This window comes from Rhodamnia argentea, chromosome 9, assembly GCF_020921035.1.
Source record: "Rhodamnia argentea isolate NSW1041297 chromosome 9, ASM2092103v1, whole genome shotgun sequence".
NCBI lineage: Eukaryota > Viridiplantae > Streptophyta > Magnoliopsida > Myrtales > Myrtaceae > Rhodamnia > Rhodamnia argentea.
In genome coordinates, this window is record NC_063158.1 from 10,021,804 (window position 1) to 10,044,762 (window position 22,959).

Here is a 22,959-nt window from a genome sequence, read left to right on the forward strand (position 1 = left end):
TATATGCTAACACCCGACATACCCACCTCTTCTGGGTATGTTCCTTAGTTTCCTAATGTGCAAGTCACTCTTGGGAACGCTGCATAGGTGGTTCCTCCTTTTCGTCCAATGAGAATTATCCAAAGAGGCGAAGTAATTGATCCAACACCCGTAGAAAGAGTGGTGCAAGTTGGTGGAGTCCAGTTGGTGTGAATGGGAATGGTGAGAACAATCAAGCAGGTATGAACATTTACCCAAATTCTATACCACCGATTGTTGAACCTCTTCTAAAAAGCCCTCAACAAAACATTCCACAAAACATTTCACAAAACTTTCCTTAAAATATCCCACAAAACATTCCTCAGAATGCATTTCAGCAAGTTCCCCAACCATACCTACAGAACTTGCAGCAGAACTTCATGTAACAACCTCAACCTCTAGGGCCTTATGTACCTCAGTAGGTCTATGGAGCCTAGCTAGTGGCACTACCACCTGTCGCCCAAGCTCCTAGTTTAGATAAAGTGGTGTATGCTCGAGCGCCTAGGCAATATGGGGTTAAAGTCGATGCAATTAGGGAGTACCGTAAGCCATACCCAACGTGGATGGAAGAAATCCCAGATCCAAGGGGATTTAAGATCCCTGAGTTTACTTTGTTCATAGGAAATATGATTAATCAACACAAGAGCATGTGAACAGGTTTGCTTCTTTGTGTGGAGACACCAGTCATACTGACCATTAGAACTTAAAGTTATTTCCTCTATCATTGTTAAGGATGGCCTTTACTTGGTATATCGCACTAGCACCTAACTCAGTCAACACATGGTCACAAATGGAAATGATGTTTCATGGTCAGTTCCAGAGAGAATTACCCAAGGTTATTGTGGCAAACTTGGCTGCAATGAAAGAGTAGGACAACGAGTTAGTGGACCATTTTGTTGCTTGGTTCAAGCAAACCAGGAAGAAGTGCCCAGTCTCACTGCCTGAAAAAACATTTGCAGAGCTAGCTCTTAGTATCTCAAGTTCAACTTGAGAGACAAAATGGTTGGACAAAATGTTAATGATCTCTTCTAGTTAGTGTCGACGTTACTAAACATGAGGCTATATTGAAAGAGAAAGACAAGAAATACACAAAGCATGACGGGAATCTCTTTGGAGGATATGAATGTCAAGAAGAAGCCGATAAACCATATTATGTTGAGGTAGGTGTGGCTAAAATGATGATCGATAGGCGGTACACGTGTCAAGCCCTGAAGCTTGCGAAAGGAAAGGAAAATTTCAAAGAGAATATCATGTCAAAGGCCAAAGATACCCGTTTTATTCCTTCGACATAAGTAAGGTAGATGAAGTACTCAATCTACTCCTAGCTAATGGAATGTAAAGCTGACAGAAAACCAAATTCTTCCTAACAAGGAAGAGTTAGTTGGGAAAAAAATATTGCAAATGGCACCACTCATGCAGTCATAACACAATTGATTGTATTTTCAGAAAAATATACAAGAGGTAATCAAACAGAACAACATCAAGTTCGCAGATGAGTATGTAAATCCATTCCAAGTCACGACAAGAATGATGTCGGTTAAGCCTCGAAAGAAAGAATTCTATTAACCAAGCTTCTATTCTCGCTGTAAATGAAATATTGTTCAACACTGGCAGCCAACGTTTGCCGGAGAACATGAGAATAGTTTCCACCTAGATTTCGGAAACTATAGTCTTGCTCCAAGGTAGCGAGGTGGTAGAAAATAATCTCATCAGCCGAGACAATCAGGCTGGTTAAAGATGGTGCCTAATAGGCCAATGGCAGGTTTCAGTTAGGAAGAAACATGGAAATCAGAATAAAGCCTGTGTTTCTGTTGCAGACAAGAGCTTAGCACGACTCACCATTATCATTTCAAAGGAACAAGACAAGAAGAAGAATTAGGTGTCCAAGTTGAAGAGGAATAAACGAAAATAAAGTCCTCTACCAATGATAAGTCAAAGTTTAGACCGACACTTTCGTCTCGAATAGAACCCCTTGCAAACCCTTGCATCGTCATGCATGATTCAAGTTAAGTTGCTTGCGAACTTCAAGGCATCATCGATGAAGGTTGAATCAAAAGTGGATGTAAGTGTCGACGAGAAGAACAAAGCAAAGTTCCAATTCCGTGAGGAGGAAATGGTAGAGTTTGGAAAATTGTCTATCCAGGATTCTAGACACCTCTGAGCTCTCAATATTAGTGCAAAAATCAATGGTCAACCTATGCCTAAGGTGTTGGTTGGCAGAGGTTTTACCCTTGAACCTTATTCCCTATAAATATTTTAAGAAGTTAGGGAGGAAGGATTAAGAGATAATTCCTTCCAACATTCAACTCACAGATTTCATGGGAGAACTCAATGAAACAAAGGAAATATTCATGGCAGATTTGACTATAGGATAAAGGACATCAAAAGCCTCATTCCGCGTCGTCGATGCTGATGGGTCATATAGCTTGCTACTTGGAAGAGATTGGATCCACGAAAACCAATGTGTACCGTCGACTCTACATCAAACGCTTGCGTTTTAGACACGCGGTAATACCTATATCATTGAACCTCCAAAGGTTGACCCCAAGAATGTAGCATTCTGCCGTTTTGATGAGGGAGGTATTGAATGGATCCCCAAGAGTGAACTGGCGGGATAATTGAATGAGGTTGTACATGGAAAGCCTTACATTTTTAAAAGACATTGATGAGAGGTATGCGGCCTATAAGGTCAAGTACACTGAGAAGTTGGAAGACATGGATGACTACATAGAGGAGTTTGAGGATTTGCCCATCAAAGAAGATAACAAGTTTATGCAAATCCAAGACCCCTATGGAGAGGTTGATGTGGGAGACGAACAATGCCACCAACTGCTGTATGTGAGCGCGCTATTAGAGGATCACTTTAAGATGCAATTGGTGGAGTTTTTGGGGAAATATAAAGACTGTATTTCCTAGGATTATAATGAGATGCCAGGACTAGGCAAAGATGTGGTGGAGCACAGATTACCAATTAAGAAGAAGTTCAGACTATATAAGTAGCCACCAAGGAGACTTGCTCTTGATGTAATCCTCAAACTCCCTTTTTGTATTTTGCATATTTGCCTTTATTCTTTTTCAGTAGAGGACAATTAGGCTTGATGTGCCTTTGCCTCTTGCAGTGAAAGCGGACAATGTCCTTATTTTCCTTCTTATCATTGCATGATTGCTTGTGATCATTTTGTTTGAATGATTTCTTGCCTTTAAAGTTTCTCCCGCTTTTGACCATTTTTTAATTTTCTTTACCATCAACGCAAGTTCTTCATCATCTTCTTTTTCATCTTCAGAATCTGTCAACTCATAATCAATGTTAGTTTTAGGCAATGGACTTCTTACCTTTTGTACCCTTTGCTTTGTTAACTCGTTCTGTCTCGTATGATTGTAGAGTTCTAACAAGTTCATCAATGGATAAGGGTCTAATTGTTTGGCATTCTTGGATGGACAGCTTAATGTAGTTCCAATCATTTGTAAGTCCACGAAAAATCTTTTGAACCTACACAGGCTTAGAAATAGGCATTTTGATGAGCAAGACCACTTGTTAATACTTGAAACTTGTCAATCATTTTAGTGATTGTTTCATCAGGCTTCATCTTAAATGCTCCATAGTTACTCAACAGAATACTGAGTTTGGTCTCCTTGACTTTGTCAATTTCTTGGTATGTGACATCGAATCTCTCCCTTATGGCTTTAGATGATTCTTCTTTTGTAACACGATCATATATAGGGGTAGATAAAGCACAAAAGAGAGAGTGAACAGCTTTAGAGTCAAGTCCTTCTCTTTTTGTTCTTTCGGTCACTAAATGGGTTGAAATAGAAGTATTAATTTCATTCCCAAAGGTGGTAGTTGGTGTGGTGGTAGGATTTACTGATCTTATCACAATATCCCACAATAGATTGTCTGATGCTTTGAAGAACCATTTCATTTTGTTGTACCGGACGTTGTAGTCCTTTCCATCTAAGTAAGAAGGCTTGTTGTTGAACTAAGCATCATCCGATCCTGAAGAATTATTGCTGGACATGATAGATCATTAACTTAGAAATAAAATACTTCGAAATATTGAGCACTTAGGCTCTGATACCAATTGTTGTATCTAGTAATATCACTCAGAGAGGGTTAAATAGATGATTTTAAACGAATTTGACTGGAAATTGCAGAATTAAAAGAGTCAAGTCAAATTGAACTCTAATTCAGAATCTGAATATATAGAGTATGTGATTCTAAACGCATATATGCAATGCTCTACCAAACACAAAATAACGAGTTTAGAGATAGAGAAAATTACACACGACAATTATAGTTGTTTGGCTTAGATCAGGCCTACGTCCACTCTCCCATAGTGACAACCAATAGGTTGGATTCCACTAGATGGATCAATTAAGGGTTACAAGTGATAACACTCTTTTGACCCTTACGAAATTACTCAAAGATTATGGTGTGTAACTCTTAAGAACAAGTATAGAATCTGAAGCACTCTAACACTTTGGAATTAATGATTCTAATTGCACACTATTAGCTGCACCATAGATTTCCTTTTATACTCTTTCACCCTCCAAACTAGCCATTGGATAGGTCTTCAAAGGATGGCTCTTTAATTGCTGATTGGACGTCATCAATCTTGATTGAACGAGACCGTATCTTGAGAGATTTGGTAATCGTTGGTATTGAAATTGAAGCCCTCATATTCAATTGCTCATACAACTCAATCTTCCATTTCCATAAATGGAGTTCTTCAAACATGGAAGTTATCTTGTCTCTTGGAAGGTAATTTTCAATCAAAGATATTCTACTAATCTGTTATAGAATTATCTTATCGGTCAAAGATTACAAACTTCCATACACACCTTAGCTGTAATGGAAATTTGTCAACCGTAGGTCTTCAAAATCTAAAAACGATATCTTGTAGATTCTGAACAGTCTTCAAAAATAAAAATAGTCTCTAAAGTCTAAACATATCAGAACACTAAATATGAGCTCAATAAAGTCCTCGTTGATGCTCGCATATACTTCTCCTTCGAAGGTGTGAATAAATCTACATAAGTAACGTATCACTTAATCTTGATAAAATAATTCCACTCCTTCAAAACAAATATGCAATGACCTCATTTGAGTTTGAACACCAATTAAGATCAATATAAGTGTCTCCATTCATGTGTAATACTTGAGATAAAACACTAAAAGTTTGTTACTAGATTCTATACAAATAATGATAGTTTTGTCATAATAAAAAAATCTTAGAGGAGGTTTTCTCAACAACCTTGGGTTGAGCCATGCCTATTGCCCCATGGGGGAGTCTTTCTTCGATAAGCATGCATATTGTCATCGATAGAGGTAAGTGCATTTGATTAAGTCAAAATTTTGGATTGCCATGCTATGGGGATTTAAAAATAAAGAAAGCTAAAAATGATGAGATAATTGTTCATATGGAAATAATTAGAGAAACAGCCACACATGGCTGTGAAGTTGAATGTTCAAACCAATTCTATTAATAAGAGCCTCCTATAGTGTATATTGCTTTAAATAATGGCATGAATTACTTTCATTAAATAAGGGTATGAAGTGAACTTTATTTCAAATAATTGGAATGGTTATGTCAGTCTCAAACAAGGATTTGAGCTGGTCGAGGGCATTTTCTTCTTTTACTACTGGTAATTTTTTTCCTTTTTTTTTTCTTTTTTCCTTTTCTGGTTTTTTGTATGTTGTTTTTGCCGGTGGCTGGTGGTCGGCCACCGACGATGCCCAAAGGGCTAGGCGGGGGCCGAGACAAAGGCTTGCAAGCCCTTGCCTAGCCGCCTATCACGAAATACTATGGAGATTTTCTATTTACCTAGATAGTTTGGTTTGTCACAAGCACTATCGACTATATCATCAGTGGCTATGTAACGACAAATACGTAAATGCCACGAATTCTATGTCATAGTCCGCAAATTCACTAAAAAGGCCCCGTTTGGTTCCCTGAATTAGAGGCGAAGAATTCTATCTCATTTAAGAATAACAACACAGACTAATATGGAATCATTTGTTCAATCACTCGTAGCTATACCTACTCTTGTTTTGGAAGTATTCGAACAAGTAGAAAACGATCCTTCCGATGACTAAATATTTAAAATTTGAAAATTACTGCGAGAAATCAAAGTGTCATTCTAAATATTCTCTTCTCTATACGATCCGACCTACAAGAGACGTAGGGTAACTAAAACGAGTCGCTCATGGACTGTTATTGACTTTGTTCACCAATTATATAGAACTTGGACCGGTCATGTCATACATGATAGTTCTGCAAATAGTCAGGAATACTGTTAAACTTGGTTGCACTGATGGATGCTTGATTTCCAAGGCAAAAGCCTCACATTGGGTAACTTAATAATAAGTAATGTAGTGGACTTTTATTAGTTATCCGGGAAAATGATCAAAAAAGTTATAAACCTACTGTAATTGTGCCAACTAAGTCTTGAACCTTTTTTTTTTTAATGTTTCTATCAATCAAGTCCTAAACCTTTTTAAATTTTACCAATTGAGTCCATCCGGACAATTTTTGACCGAAAATTGATAACATGGACTTTGGTTGTCCACTGGCTGTCCCACTTGATGCTAATGAGAATTTCTTTTTATTATTTTTTTTTATCTTTTTTTTCTTTTTAAGGGCTTGCAGAGTGAAGGCATGTGTGCCCTTGCCGGCCCCTTGCACTCGGTTGGGACTTAGCCCCGTGGCAAGGGCTCGCAGCCGAGTGCAAGGGCCACGACCCTCACTAGCTATGGCGGGGGAGTCGCTGTCTAGTGGCCGGAAAGGTCCCAAGGCCTTGGCTGGCCCTTAACTATAAAAGAAAAGGCAAAAAAAAAGCTATAAAAATTAATAAAAAATTCAAATAAAATATACTTTAAAATTTCACGTCACTTTCGACAGTACCACATAGGACGATTGACATTCATGTCATCAATTTCTAACCAAAATTGATTGGATAGACTTGATTGAAAAAATTAGGAAATGTTTACAACTCAATTGGCTCAAAAAAAAGTATTAGGACTAAATTGGCTCAATTGCAATAGGTTTAGGACTATTTTGGTAATTTTCCCTAAGTGATTGAATATGGTCAACTTGTCTACATGTGCCTTCAATTTAATGCGGTACTGAATTTTATAAAATATTAAGTCTATGCCTAGCTTTAGTCAATATCATATCTGTTCCATTTTTATTATTAAGATCCCATAGAAGGAGGGGGGAAAACAAAGTGTTAGTAGTTATGAATGTACATTGTCAAACCGTTGAATGATGACTCTTATCCGGCTGCATTTCTTATTGCAATTGCTTCTGAGGTTGAATGAACGTGATGACATTCTCTCATCAACTATCAATTACATATTGGAGGAATAATACAATCAAAGATACACCTTCCTAGAGTTTGGATTTATATCATTATTTTCTTAAGTTGGAGGACCAAACTTTTCTTCTCCTAGCAAGAGGAACCAAAAGAATACGAGGGTAGCGATGCTATTAGGGAATTTCTGTAATTCTTTCCCACTTCTTAATCTAACTATTTGGCTTATCCTATCCACACATGTGCGAATGTCATTAACAGCACTCACGCACTTGAATGCACGTGACAATGTGAAGGATCTACGTTATCATCATGGGGCATTTATATTGAGAATTTTGGTTTAGAAAGAAGTCGTGCATTTGAACGTGGATACAATGGGTGCATATGTTGCATTCCTGCCCACATTTTGTTCCTTTTCTGTAAATATTCAGAGACGTGGCTGTTACAGTTTAGACCATTGGATTCTGACTTCTCTTTTTGCTCCTTATTAGAGCTTTCAAACAGGTGAACCAGGCCAGGTCGAAAATGGTCCGATCTAAATTGATCCATTTAACCCGTTTTGATAGATTTTTACAAAATACAAATCTACCAACCCAATCCATACCCAACTCATATCCGACCCAACTCATATTGTTAAAACACTTCAATATTTAGTCATATTAGAAAAATTCATTTCTTATAAATTTTTGAAAAGAAAAATATTACTAAAACATAGTGGACAATTTTTATAATCTCTAAAAAATTTAATTTTTTTTTAATATTTATTTATTTTTATTTTTATTTTCTTTTCCTTTTTCCCCGTTTCTCTACTAGTTGCCTGGCCTCGATGACGGCTGGCAACCAACGATAGTCATGGCCAATTCTGGCGAGCGTGAGGCTTGCTAGATTTTAAATGAGTCATAAATAAGTATTTTGAATATTATAAAAAATCGAAAATTTTTAAAGTTTTATGATTTTATTTTATTAATTTTTTCTTTCCTTTTCCTTTTCCTCCAACCTCCACTGCCGCGACTAGCCAGCGACGACCATTGGCGAGTGGCAGCCAAGGCACGAAGAAAAAGAAAAAGAAAAAAAAAAGAAAAATAATATAAAAAATAATATTTAAATATTTAAAAAATTATAATTATTTAAAATATTCATAAAACCTATTATCTCAGCTAACCCATTTATGACCCATATAAAACCTATTAAGTTTCTTAGTAACCCGTTCATGACCTACTTAAATCTGTGTTGAAGACTTAAGCCAACCCATTTATGACTCACTACAATTAAATAAGAGTTAAATACGAATTCTAGACCCATTTTACCACCTCCCCGTTCTCCATCTTTCTCGGCTTCTAAATCAGAGTGGGCTTTGGTTTAAGAACCGGACTTCCTCACTTAATGGCCTTAAAGGGGGTCATGTTAATGGTTTTATTTTTCAATTTTATTGGGTTTGGTTTTATGCAAAATTATGCCATCAAGTGAAATTAAATTTGATGTGCCGAAAAAGAGTCATAGAAGTTTACCGGATTGCGTCGAGTTACTTTATCATTACTATTACCATTGCAGCTTGCTCATCTGATTGTGGAGCCAATCAAGCCCTTGAATCCTGTAATAAAAAATTTACTCATCACATGGTTCTATTAGATATTAAAATGGCATTGCCTTACTTAAAAGGCCGTTGGTCCGTTCAAGTTAACAAGGGCTGAAGGACAAATTGGATGAGTTTGAACCAGCACTTTCCTTCTTTAACTCGCTGTGCAGCCCAATCGTCTTATGAATATAGCTTGATGATTAAGAAATGGGTAGAACTTCAAAGTTGGAGAATTGAACTCGTAAGATTCTTTACTGGCTCTAGTACAATAAACTAAACGATGAACGCATCAATTTGCGGGATTCCACTCCATCGAATAGAGGGAGAAACCAAACTTTGGGGGAACAATGCATTGACAAACTGGTTGATTGAAATTGATCTCGAGGAACTTATGACAACATCGAAGGGAGCAATATGAGGGTAGAGCCGTCAAACTCCTACGACCTTGGCGACCGACACCACGAGGAACTGGACTTCAACAATCAGGACATCATTATAAATGAACCCTTTCGATGGCTTATGGAGATCCTCCAAGGACATGAAGTCATGGAAACCAGTGGAACCATCTGATTTTTGGACCCAGTGGCTACCTGCAAATGAAATTTTAATGGAAAATCTTTAGTGACAAATCAAACTTATAACTTGCATACAGTTGATGCTTGTCCACATAATGTCATCTGTGACTCGGATCTGATTTCCGCTCAGTTAGGACCTTTTGTGCTTTTCTTTTTCTGGGGAACATTCACCTTTCAAATCTTTGACATGAATTCAAGCAATTCCAAGTAAAACTTCTCAAGAAATGGTTGTCTAAAGAAGATCAGAAGCATGAAGGCCCTTACTTTTCTTCTCCATATGGTTATCATTCAGCTGGTCCAATACGCGCAAGTTGCACTCGCGGTATACTCTTCTCTTGGGAGGAAGGTCTTTGTTACCAACTAACAGCAAGTAAACAGATAATGACTTCCCTTTCTTGGGCCCAAAGCCATTGGGATACACTTGGAGCTTCCTATATCCGATAACCGTGGTTAGAGAGAAAATCAAAGTATAGTTTAATTTACGATATATTTCGTTTTCTGTATGTACCAACTACTCTCTCCAACCGGGGAAGGCGTCGGAATAGTAAACGCTCTTGTCCAATTTGGAGAAGTTTTGGATCTTCCGAGTGAATGGCGCGTTCAGCGGGTCTTTGATCATGCTAAGAGACTCCCATTTGCCAGTAGATTTGATGACAAAGACCTCAGCCCCAAATATACAAGAGTCCCCCACAAGGTATCCATTTGAAGCCTCTTTGAATGTTTCCAAGGACAGAAACTGACCAAACCCCCATTGGGTCTTCAAGTCATGGAAGCTCCTCACTGCCCCATCAGCATCTACACAAAAAAATTCCACAAATTGAACAACTTTCTTGCCAATTCTAAACAATGAGTACGTAAACTGGAAGGGTGATTTTGTTCCTAGTATGTGATGATCAACCTTGGATGGTCAAGTACACATATCGTATCTTGTCATACACGAAAATCTTGTAGTTGACGTCGACCTCCCAACCGTGAGGAAGCTTATCTGTCTCTTCTATTGACAAATAGAAGGAAATAAATCCCGACCCGTTATTGTCCTTGTCTCCATTAGGGTAAAGAGATAGGCTCCTGAAAAGAACAGCGAATGAAAGGTTTGATCAGCTGTGAGATGAAAATTTGATTTGAAGAAGAAAGAAAAGAAAAGGAAAGGAAATCCGAGAATTCACCATTTGTATCCCCCGACTTCAAAAACACCGGAGTCATACTTGTCCACATTGGATTTTGACAATAACGAAAATGATTGTATCTTCAGTGAATAATGAGCTGGTGGAAGAGCTCTCTTGTACATGACAGGCTCTGCCAACAGAAACAAAGTCCAGTGGTCAGAGCTCTCTTGTACATGACAGGTTCTGCCAACATAAACAGAGTCCGGCGGCGGAGTCTGATGGCCAACAACCTTGGTCGGCGATCACTAATAGTGGTGGGAGTCGTGACGGCGGCAGTCGGTGGTGGATTGAGTTTCTGATAGCTTAAGTGGAACGAAACTTCGATCCTAACAATTGATTTTTGCCTCAAACCAAACGAGACCAAGGTGTTATGTGAATCATTTTTTGTTCTAACATCATAGCCAGATAAAATTTCATAAAGTATAAAAGCAAAAGACGTGAAATATTAAGAATAACAACGCAGAGTTATTATGTTAACAAAAGATGAAAATAGAAGAAGAAGACAAGAAATAAATTGAAGTACCAGGTCCAGTGCCAAGCGAGCAATTTGCAATCTCCAATTTTGAAAGCATGTCTCTTTTGCTTCCTAATTTGCTCCTCTCTCTCTCTCTCTCTCTCTCTCTCTCTCAATTTGGCCGTAGACTTTTCTAATTAATCCAACCAAAATGGTGCTTATATAGAGTCTGACAATAGATAGACGGAATCATTTGTTTAATTACTCGGAGCTTTACCTACTCTTGCTTTGGAAGTATTCCAACAAGTAGAAAAAAGACCCTCTCATCGCCCATGTGCTGTGGTTGACTTTGTCTACCATTCATTTAAAACTTACACTGGTCATATAAAACAAAATTATCCAACAAACAAGACTAACTAAGATTGGAAAAGTGTAAAAAAAAAAGTCCTAAATCTATTGCATTAGTGTCAATTAAGTCCTAAACTTTTCAATTGTGCCAATTAAGTCTATCCGGCTAATTTTAGTCGGAGATCGCTGATGTGAATGCCAATCGTCTTATGTGGCAGAGTCGATGATGACATTGACTTTTTTTTCTTATATATTGGTATTTTATTTTATTTTATTTTCTTTACTCTTTATTTTTTTTTTGGTTGATGGCTAGCAAGGGTTACCAACACTAGGCAAGTGTGTCATGGCCTTCACCCCGATCCGGCCCATACGAGGGTGCCGTGGCCCCCGCCGGTCTTAGGCGAGGACGTCACTACCGTCATGGGGGTTGGATGAGGCCGCATCGCCCATATCTAGCTAGGGCGTGCCAGTCCTTGCTAGCTCTCAATAAAAAAATGTGAAGGAAAAGAAAGAGAAAAAAAGAAAGTTAAAAATTATTTAAAAAGTCAACGTTAGCGCCGTCCATACAACGTGCGATGGTCGGTGCCCATGTCAATGATTTCGGGCTAAAATTGGTCGGATGGTCTCAATCGACACAAATACAATATGTTTAGGACTGACACAATTGCAATAGTTTTATAATTATTTTGACACTTTTCCCAACTAAGATTACAGCACATGCTAATCGATTTGTGAAATTGGTCGAGTTTTCTTCTTCTTTTTTTGAGAGATTTCTAATTGAAGTTTGGCATGTACACCAAATTCGAAAGGTCACCTTTCTAGACACTGAAAAGGCCAATAATAGAGTTAAGAAATTTGGTTGCATCGATGGATGATTAATTTTCAAGGTAAAAGCCTCAGATTTAGTTGCTAAATATCGAGCAATGTGGTAGACTTATTAAATCCTCACATCGGAAGTCCTTCGAGGTCATTTGAGTAGCATCTCAAGCACACAATTTGTGACTGACATTGCTCCTCCCATAATTGTTTCTAACATGTCACTCGGAACACTTGGGAGTTATGCGCCACTCTGGTTATTTTATTAAAGAATTTCATCTTTCGACTTCATTTAACGAGTTTAATGAATGGAAAGTCCTTTCCGTCCGACAAAAGAAAAAACAAATTATGTCGCCATAGATAAATAAACTTTTTTTTTTTATATATTTTCAGTGAGTATGAGCACAAAGGCCCACCTTCGAATAGTTTCATGATACACCAAGCGAGTCTTATTAGTTGATTAAGTTTGAACCTTTGGCATGTGTAAGTGGCCCAAACTAAGAACAGTTTACACACAATTAGTGAGATTTGAACAAGCAACTTCCATTCTTGAACCGCAAACCTTTTGACATCCCAAGGAAGTGCGGCCAACCCTTTAGGAGGTTAAACTAAATGAATGGATTATCTTTTTCGATTCATGGAGACGCGTGCCATTCCCCCTAATACAATTAGGGTAATTCCACTTTTGCCCGACAGAAACTGGAACAATTCAACGTTCAATCAATTTTTTTTTAACTTACACTAGTTACTCAAACACGAAGAAACAGAATCAAAGAAAGAAATAGGAAAACTAACAAACTAACATGATTAGATCTCTCTCTCTCTGTCTATTCGTTGACTATGCTCATCAACCCAACTACAACGTTATTTGTATACAGTCTGGCCATAAATAGATGGAATCATTTGTTTAATCGCTCATGCCTACTCTTGTTTTGGAAGCATCTGAACAAGTAGAAAAGAATACCCTCCCAACGAATGGACATTCTGCAATTGAAATTCGATTCAAGAAATCAAAATGTCTTTCACATTGAAAGATTAGGGATTGAGGGTGAAAATTGTCTTGAGGCACCAAGCATGAAAGGGACAAATTGAACTAATTTACTATTTACTTGTTATGCCATCAATCCATCGGTCATTTTGGTAAACGCCTTCTAAATATTCACTTCTCCATGTGACCAGAACCTTAAAAGACGTAAACTGATTATCTCGAGTCCCTCATATATTGTGATCGACTTTGTTTACCACTTTTATCGGACTTAGACTGGTCAAGTAATTCAAAATTGTTCCACAAACAGGACTAATTAAGAGTATGGCATATTCTAGAAACTAAAAATCTCGCATAAAGTCAATGATATTGTTAAACAGTATGTTTGCACTGATGGATTTCAAGGTCAAAGCCCCATGATGAGTTACTAAATATTGAGTAATGTGGTAGAATTTTATAGGTTATCAAATATGGTCAACTTGTCTTATGTTCACCTACAATGCAATACGATACCAAACTTTATTAAGTACTAATTATATGCCTAGCTTTAGTTGACGCTCTATCGGTTCCATTTCTATTTAAAGATCGTTGAACAGGGACTCTTATCCAGCTGCATTTCTTTTTACATTTGCTTCTGGGGTCGAATGAACGTGACGATATGCTCTCATCAATTATTGTTGTAACTAATGGGTCAATGGATCTACAATGGTGAGAAAAACGAGATACATCTTTTTTATTCTTGTATCTCTTGTCACAACCTGCTTTTCCCTCCCACAGAGGGGTCCACAGGTTTAGTGGTATTGCCTTGATCTAGACGCGGACTATCTCAAGTCAATTCCTCGCATGACTGTCGCGACCTAAAAATTCTAAAAATTTATAGGCTAATGGATTATCAGGTTAATTATTTAACTAACCTAACTCGGACTCTCCCAAGTCTATACCAAATCGCAACTTGAGGTTCAATTGATTAACATGCAATGCATTTTAATTTTGGAGCCGCCACTAATCATTTATGGTAGGTCGATTAGAAACCTAAATAAAATAGTGGGAGAACTATTTTATTCCTACGAATCAAAGATTAAGAGTTCGGGGACTTGATTACGCCAGATTACTCTAACGCCCTTTCGGTACCATTTTATTTCATGAAAAATCATTTGAGAAGGCAACATTAATTGATTTTAACCTAAGTCACTAACAAAGGTTATCATGCGGGTGCACAATCAATTAATGAACATCCAGAAATCAATATAATCAAGGGAGCATGCGCCACACAAGATAGTTCTTTTATTTTTGATTTTTTTTTATGAATGCATGAAAAACTATACTATATGCAATGCAATGTTATGAATTAAATGCAAGACTAAACAAGATGACATGCAAATTAAATTAATATGCAAGTGAGACCATGGTTTAATTAAATTAACTACGTGACGTGTAAATTAATTAAAACCTAGACATGCAATTCTAATACGCAATATAAGCTAAAATGCAACCTAATATGACATGGCAAGAAATAATGACATGGCAAGGATGACGTGGCATGGATGACGTGGCAAGGATGAATGATTTTTTTTTTACATTTTCGGATGAATTAATTTCCTAAAATAGAACTATGTCAAAACAATTTTTATCTTGTATATTTTAGAGTTTACATTGACCTAAACCCTAATATATTGAAGATATATTATTTTAAACATAAGATTCTATTTAAACATGCAATTTATATCCTAAGATGCAATCTAACATAATTATTTACAAAAAGATTAGATATGCAATTATCTGCATGATGCTATTGTTAAAAGATATGCAATTTTTAAATATGGAAAATGGATGGATGAATGCAATTTTTTTAGAATTTTCGAGATTACATCATGCGACGGATATATTGTAAAAAAGATACGACAACCGAGCAATTCAAATCAATTTGGGAAAGTGAATATGCCAATCAATTCAATCAAGAAAGTGGATATATCAATCAAGTTTTGGAATATTCGCGAATATTTGAGTCAATCCTTAATTCGTAATCCTACGATTAACGATTGAACTCAAATCCTTGCCTAATCGAGTATTCCATCAATAATCCTAAAGATGGAAGTTCTCGATCGTGTGACAAGTTGCGGATTAGGAAAGAAAATTTTCCTAATCAACCTGTATTTTGAAAAAAGATATCCACTTTGGTGCAATATACAAGATATGCTAATAAATCATAAAATAAGCAAGTGAATATATCAAAGTTCAAGATAGGAAATTTACCTTGTCTTGCAAATTTATGCTTTCCTAATTTGAATTTGTGTAACTTGACGGTCAAGATCACACTCCACAGTCCGAAACAGTGAGGCTTACACGTGAAGATCACGAACAACTTGTGGGTTGATGACCGGTTCGGATGGCTCTTGATCGAGAATTGCTTGCGGTGGAGCCTCAGTGATCATGGATGCCCAAGAGCAATTGGACTCAGGCTCGCAGCAACAACGGGATGACGTTGATCAGGGATGTCAGTCTTGTGGCTAACGAAGCGAGGGTCACCAGCGAACGGCTACCTCAATGATTATTGATAGTGTCGATGTAAACCCGTGTGTGTCCGCCAGTGGCCAGCAAATCAAAAGGGATTTCTCACCATAACCTGCAAAGAAAGAAATAGCAACTACGACAAACACAATGAACAAGTGTACCGCGTAGATCAAGACCAAAAGCTTCTACGAACAACTCGAGTTCTACTTTGACCAAACCATAAAAATTCGATAACCATCGCTTGCCATCTCTTTAATTGGGATTGATTAGCGCATGAAACCATAGAAGAATGGACCCCCCCCAGCAAAGGGAGATCTTGTACGTTGGGGCTGCTGAGTTGGAAAGCCACTGGAATTCGCGGCTAGGCGACAAAGACACCGCTTGCACTTGGATCGTCGATGGGAATTCGCTGCACTTTTGTGCCGTTAGTTCTGAGAATGAAATTTGCCCCCCCTCGATCTCTCTCTCTCTTTCCAATGGCGTCAGACTCCGCTTTCTCTCAATCTCGTGGCCGTATATTATCAGTTTTTTTTTTTTGGTGGCCTGTGAGGATGAGACAGAGAAGAAAAGAACGTGGTCATTAGTGGGGGCTAATAAGGACGAAAATATACTAACGAAGGAAAGAGATCAGAAACCAAAACACCCCCTTTTGGTCACAAGAAGTGCGCCTCCTCATAGTTTTGTTTGCTTCTACTCCAGAACATGGATTTGTGTTGTTCTCGATGAAACGTGGATCACATAGGAAGGTGACTTGGTCTTCCTTGGGTTACTAGCAGGCTTTGGTGAAGACCCTAAAGAAGAAGCCAATGTTCTTCTCTTTTCCCCTCCTCCTGGGCGTGAACTTTCTATGGTGCTCTGAGTGTTCTGACCATCAATTTTTCTTCTGGCCGTGTATGTAATTTTTGTCTCTGGCCCCTCGAATGTAAACCCTACATGTGTATTTATAATGGTGAGCTAGGGTTTAGGTGTTATTTTCATTATTTTCAAAATTATCCCTCAACTTGTGATAATCGCAATTTGATCCGGAGACAAAATATTCATCCATGAAGCCTTTCTTTTTTTTTTTTTTCAATTAATGGACATTTTTAATTAAAAGGATTTTCCCAAATTAAACAGTAAACGGACTAATTTAAGTTCAAAATTATTCCAATAGCCTTGTTAATTTTCGGCACACACTCCTTCTTGACCGCCAAAAAATCCAAACTAAGCCTAGTCCAGTCCTCCGTCAAATTGAGCTCAATTGCTTTGCCTCTAGCTTGAATGCAATGATATGCATGACTGACAAAAAGTAAATAAGCAATGCATGAGAAATTAATTTTTGTGAGAACTATGATAATTCTCATTTTATACTTAAATGAATGATTTACTAAAAATCAAAATTTAGGTGTCAACAATGACATTGGAATTCTTTTTCGTGATTAGCAAATAAACAATCAACTAGCAATCGCCACTAGACTATTGAGGTCGATTAGAAATCAATTGAGACACTGGGGAGTGTTATCTCGATTGATGCACAACCGGAGAACCTATATTCGTGGACTTGTTTACGCTAATTGTCTAATCATCGCCTAACCAACCGATATTTCCTAAGGTGATCATGCATTCTACTTATCGTTCAAAGCTTACAAGTGTCAAGCCGGTGCTAGATGATCATGCATTCGGTTCTTCTGTAATTTTCGTACAAATTCTAGTCCGATGCTATCCTAACACTAGGAAAGCAATTAACAAGCAATTTAATGAAATGCAATGCTGTAAATGAAAATGCAATGTATTGAAAGTAGTTAACTAATGATTGGTAATGAAACAAGCAAACCAATCAATATTAGTTACAATTGCAACAATCCCAAGACATGATCGGGTGTACAAAAATTAGACTGGAATGGACATCGGTGGACTAACATCACTGAATAGGCGCCTAAAAATACTAACTAGGCTTAAAAGACATTAAAAATCATTCTTCCAATTTTTGTTCAAATTTTTCTGAACTTTTGGAATTTCTTTTTGTAATTTTTCTATTTAAAACATTTTTTTTTATAAATTGATCCTCTAAAGAATGTCCAACTGGTAGATTGGAAGTGGAAGAGTATAAAACCGAGAAGCCAAAGAGTAAGAGGGAACCCATAATCTAAAATTCCATAGTCTAAAGAGAGTTTCAATCCTATACTTGTCTTTCTTGAGCTACAAACTGTGATCCTTAAGAGGTTTGTTAGAGTGATTAAGTGTGAGATAGTATGATGTATCAACTCCAGTATATCACTCAATGTAAATTGTTGTGATCAATTCATTAGTGAAGTCCAACCAGTAGGCTATCAGCGTAGGGAGTGGACATAAACTTAATCTATGAAGAGCCAATATAAACATCGTGTGCAAACTCTTCTATCTCTTAACTCTCACTTACTGCATCTGATAGTTTATTGCAAACACGTGAATATGATTATATCATTGTTATGGTTCAAACTTTGATTTTGTTATGAGCTTGATAGTTTAAATTTCTCATTAATTTATCAAGTTCTTTAAAATCACTTATTCACACCCTCTAGGTGATACTACAGATTACAACACTTGTTTATGTTGTGCATAATACGCTGGGCCAAGAGCTAGGTGATCTGGGAATTTACGAGAGGATGATCGAGCTGGGGCACGATTTACAACTTACTTTTAGCGATTCGTGCTGTCTGTGGAAAAGGGTTAAAAGTCGTGGTCCTTTGAGTTTCAAAATGTTGAGAGAAGAGCTAGTGACAATCATCGGTTATGAGCAGGATAAATACTAGCATCCGCGACCGATCTACCTGACACCCCTTCACCAAGCTAGATCGTCCAAGGGAGGAAGAGGATCAGGCACTTCCAGCAGCGGCAGGAAGGGAGAAATAAAAACATTGCCGATCAAGTGCCGGCCCAAGTAACCCACGAAATGTTTGATGCCCGGTTGCAGAGGATGGATCCTGTAAATGAGAAGATCTTTTAGATGGCAGTAAAGGATTAGTCCCGTGTGAAGAGGCAGATCGTTTGAGGGAGCGGGAAAAATGCTCGAAAGAAGAGGTGGTATCCCGATCCACGCCTGCAAAGATGTCAGAACCGAAAACACATTCATGTTTGGTGTACATTCTTTCATCAAACTTAGTCCCATGAAGACATAAAAAACAACTAATGATGAGCCAACACTTCAAAAACAAACAAAACAAGGTGAAACTCATGTAATTGAAATCTGAGTCCAGTTATTGCCGGGAAAAGTACACTAGAAGTATTATAACTTTTGTACGACGTTCACTTGAGTGCCATAACTTTCAAAATGTTCACTTCAGTGTCATAACTTTTAAAAATCGTTCACTTGAGTGCCCTATTAACGTGGCAACCGGAAAAGCTGATGTGGTAGTCGGAAAAGTTTCCGTAGACGTCGGGGAAGTTACTGTAGCACGCCGAAAAAGTTACCGTAGACGCCGAAAAGATGACGGTGCACGCCAGAAAAGTTACTGTAGCACTCAAGTGAACGATTTTGCTCCGACGTAGCACTCAAGTGAACGATTTTTGAAAGTTATGGCATTTAAGTGAACGTTTTGAAAGTTATGGCACTCAAGTGAACGCCGTACACAAGTTATGACACTTTTAATGTACTTTTCCCAGTTATTGCCTTAAACTTATACTAGAAGACAAACCTAGTGATTTTGCTTGCTATTTTTTCTAGTGCGGTAGCAATTTGATTTTTACCAACGACTTAGTTGCCACCATATTGTGAAATGAAAAATCTGTCATTTTACCAAAAATAAAATTTAACCCGAAGCCAAAAAAGAAGAGGATACAATCCTATTGAAACCTAAATTTTGACTATGCTTTTTAGTCATTAATTTTTGCACAAAACATTAGGGACTAACCTTAGTCCCTAGCAAAAATATTTGAATCATTTTTAGTATAGGATAGTTTATCTTATGAATTCATGCATTACATTTTATCAGATTGGCGGTGGAAATTGAAACTAAAATTGATAAGCGGATTAGGCCCAAAAGGATTGTTGACGCGAGAATCATTTATCGAACTTAATCCGTTTGTTTTTCAATAAGGAGTTATGGGTCAGTTTTGGACAAAGAGTGTCAAATGCAAAGGATAATTATATTAACACTAGAGGCACAATACGGACTCTTGACGGTTCGACAGCCCACACACATTTGATAGTGAGACGAACTTCGACGTACTAGGACTTAGGATGTGACTCCGAAATTTAATCAATGGGGCCACACCAGATTGTAGGACACAATGTTGGAATCTAATCGACGACACTAGACGAGAGGATGTAGGACACAATACCAAAATTTAATTGACGGTATTGGACGAGATGAGCAAAGGGTACAATACCGGAATTGAATCGACGGTACTAAACCCGATGAGCAGATGCCGGAATTTAATTGATGACACCTAACTTTGGATATGAAACTTGCCGGAATTGAATCTACAACGGGAATCTGAAAGCTACAGCTAAGCTAAAGGCTAAGAGTTTAATTGTAAAGATAAGTGTTTGTGTGTGTGTGTGTTTTCTTGTGACCGCGGGGTATTTATATACTAGCTCTGGTAACTGTCGAGCGGTTATTTCCTTTGGCTCTACATTTTATCCTTTTCCGATGAGTCGTGTGGATAGCCTTTTGACGGGTTTCTTGATTCTAGCGCCCTTCCTTTTCACATCGTGGGGATTACCGTCAATCTTTCAGTAACTATCCCGATCGTGGCTCCTTTCGCGTGCTTCTCCTTTTGTCCTCCAAGGAAGATGCCGCCAAAACCTTCTTTGACACGTGGCATCTTCGAGGTTCTCCTGAATTTTTTCTTCGATACACCTACCACACAGTTGATCAAAACTCCTGCTCGTGCCCGTCACGTGGCTCTTGGAGTAACTTTGGGTTATGGAAAGATTAGGATAAATCTCAGGGCTCATAATTAGTAGAAAGACTGCTTTAATGGTTTTTGGATGACCCCAAGAGGCTAGTGACGACTCCTTGCTTAGAATTATCATAGTTCGTTTTGCGAAACTCAAGTTTTAAATTTTTTGGCATTCGATTCACAAAAACTAAATGAGTTAAGGAAATTATTTTCCTCAATGGAAAAAACACATTCAAATGTGGGGAAAATAATTTTCTCTTTTTGGAAAGAAAGAATATATTTACCTTTGAGACCAATCTCTATCTTCTCTCTCTCTCCGTCCCTCCTATATCAACATGCTTCGAATTTTTTGATAGTTTTGTGTTTTAATAGTATCCTATTTACTTTTTTTTCTTTCTTTTTTTTTTTTTTCTTCTTCCGCTGATCACCAAGCCTAGGCGATGGCCAAAAATCGATAACTACCGTGTCCATAAACTTACGAAAGTCCTTAGTCTTCCCAAAAAAATTGCCGCTTATTTTCTTCACAAGCTCTTGTAACCTTAAGTAAATTGTAGAGGGTCGCTCTTAACTCTAATATAGCCTCCTCAATCTGCATCATGTGTTACTTACTCTCTGAAGAAGCATGTACCTGAATTTCAAACTTGACAACAAGAAAGAATATGTCCGGCTTCCCGAAGGGACAAAATGGTAAAAAGGTCACTTGTGGCAGTAAATGGAGATTTCCTTCTCAAAACATGAACTAGCAATCGGGTCTCAGAAGTCGTAATAATTAACAAAGAAAACAATACTGTGTGGTTAAACTCGTTTAAGATTATAAAGGAATAGAAGAAATAACCCACAGGAATTCTTGCTGCTGTTGCAGCTTTTACGAGAGAGAAAAAACTTTCTTGATCAATTTAAAGAAGGGAAAAGTACACTAGAAGTGTCATAACTTGTGTATGAGGTTCACTTAAGTGCTATAACTTTCAAAATGTTCACTTAAGTGTCATAACTTTAAAAAATCATTTACTTGAGTGCTACGTCGGAGTAAATCGTTCACTTGAGTGTTACAAGAACTTTTCCGGTGTGCCATGTCGCCTTTCTGGCGTGCCACGTCAACTTTCTGGCGTGCCACGATAGCTTTTCCGGCGTCCACATCAATATGGCACTCAAGTGAATGATTTTTGAAAGTTATGACACTTAAGTGAACGTTTTGAAAGTTATGGCACTCAAGTGAACGCCGTATAAAAGTTATGGTACTTCTAGTATACTTTTCCCATTTAAAGAATGATAGACTATGCATCTAAAATGTTCCTCCCTTTCTTAATAAAAAAGAAAATCTAAGGGAAGAGTATACTAGAAGTGCCATAACTTTTGTACGGCGTTCACTTAAGTACCATAACTTTCAAAACATTCACTTAAGTGCCATAACTTTTAAAAAACGTTCACTTGAGTGCCATGTTGACATGGCAGCCGGAAAAGCTGACGTGACAGTTAGAAAAGTTACTGTAGACGCCGGAAAAGTTACTGTAGCATGCTGAAAAAATTACAGTAGATGCTGAAAAGATGACGTGGCACGCCGGAAAAGTTGTTGTAGCACTCGAGTGAACGATTTTACTTCGACGTAGTACTCAAATGAATGATTTTAAAAAGTTATGGCACTTAAGTGAGCGTTTTGAAAGTAATGGCACTCAAGTGAACGCCGTACACAAGTTATGGCACTTCTAGTGTACTTTTCCCGAAAATCTAAAGAAGAATATTTAGCTTGATCACATAATATCATGAATAGTAACACCAACTTCTGTTTCTCTTATCATTTCAGTTAGGTCAGATATTGGCCATAGAGATTTTCTAAACTTAAAACAATTGGAAGATTGGAGAGAGAAACAGAGATACCAAAAGCCAAGAGAAATTAATTCATCATCTCATATTAATTCGTCGTCTATTGATACGGCACCGTGATCAATGCAGACATGGGCTCCGGTGTCATAAACCTATAACTTTCAAAAAATCCAATAAAACAGTGTTTCTCGAAGACCTAAGCCTTTGGTTGTTCTTATTCCCAAATGATCAATGTCTATGTTGACCATATTAACTGCATAGTCCATGAAGCCTAGATAGATTTCTCTACTACATAAGGCAGGATAAGGCAAATCCAATTTCCTCTTAGGATCACAACCTTCAAACACTCCTCCTTACGGGCTACCAAAAGTTAAATTCAAATGAATGAGGAAATGCTTTTGACAACTCAATTAAGTTCGTCAAGGTATATGATCTTCCATAGCACTTTATACTATAAAATAAAATGAAAATACCACTTTTGTACCTTGTTTCCTATAGACATATGACACGAAATT

General features: G+C 37.6%; 1 pseudogene; it reads right to left on the minus strand.

The window, feature by feature from the left end:
- Positions 1–9,132: 9,132 nt before the first annotated feature.
- LOC115728803 lies at positions 9,133–11,212 on the minus strand (annotated as a pseudogene).
- Positions 11,213–22,959: the final 11,747 nt, after the last annotated feature.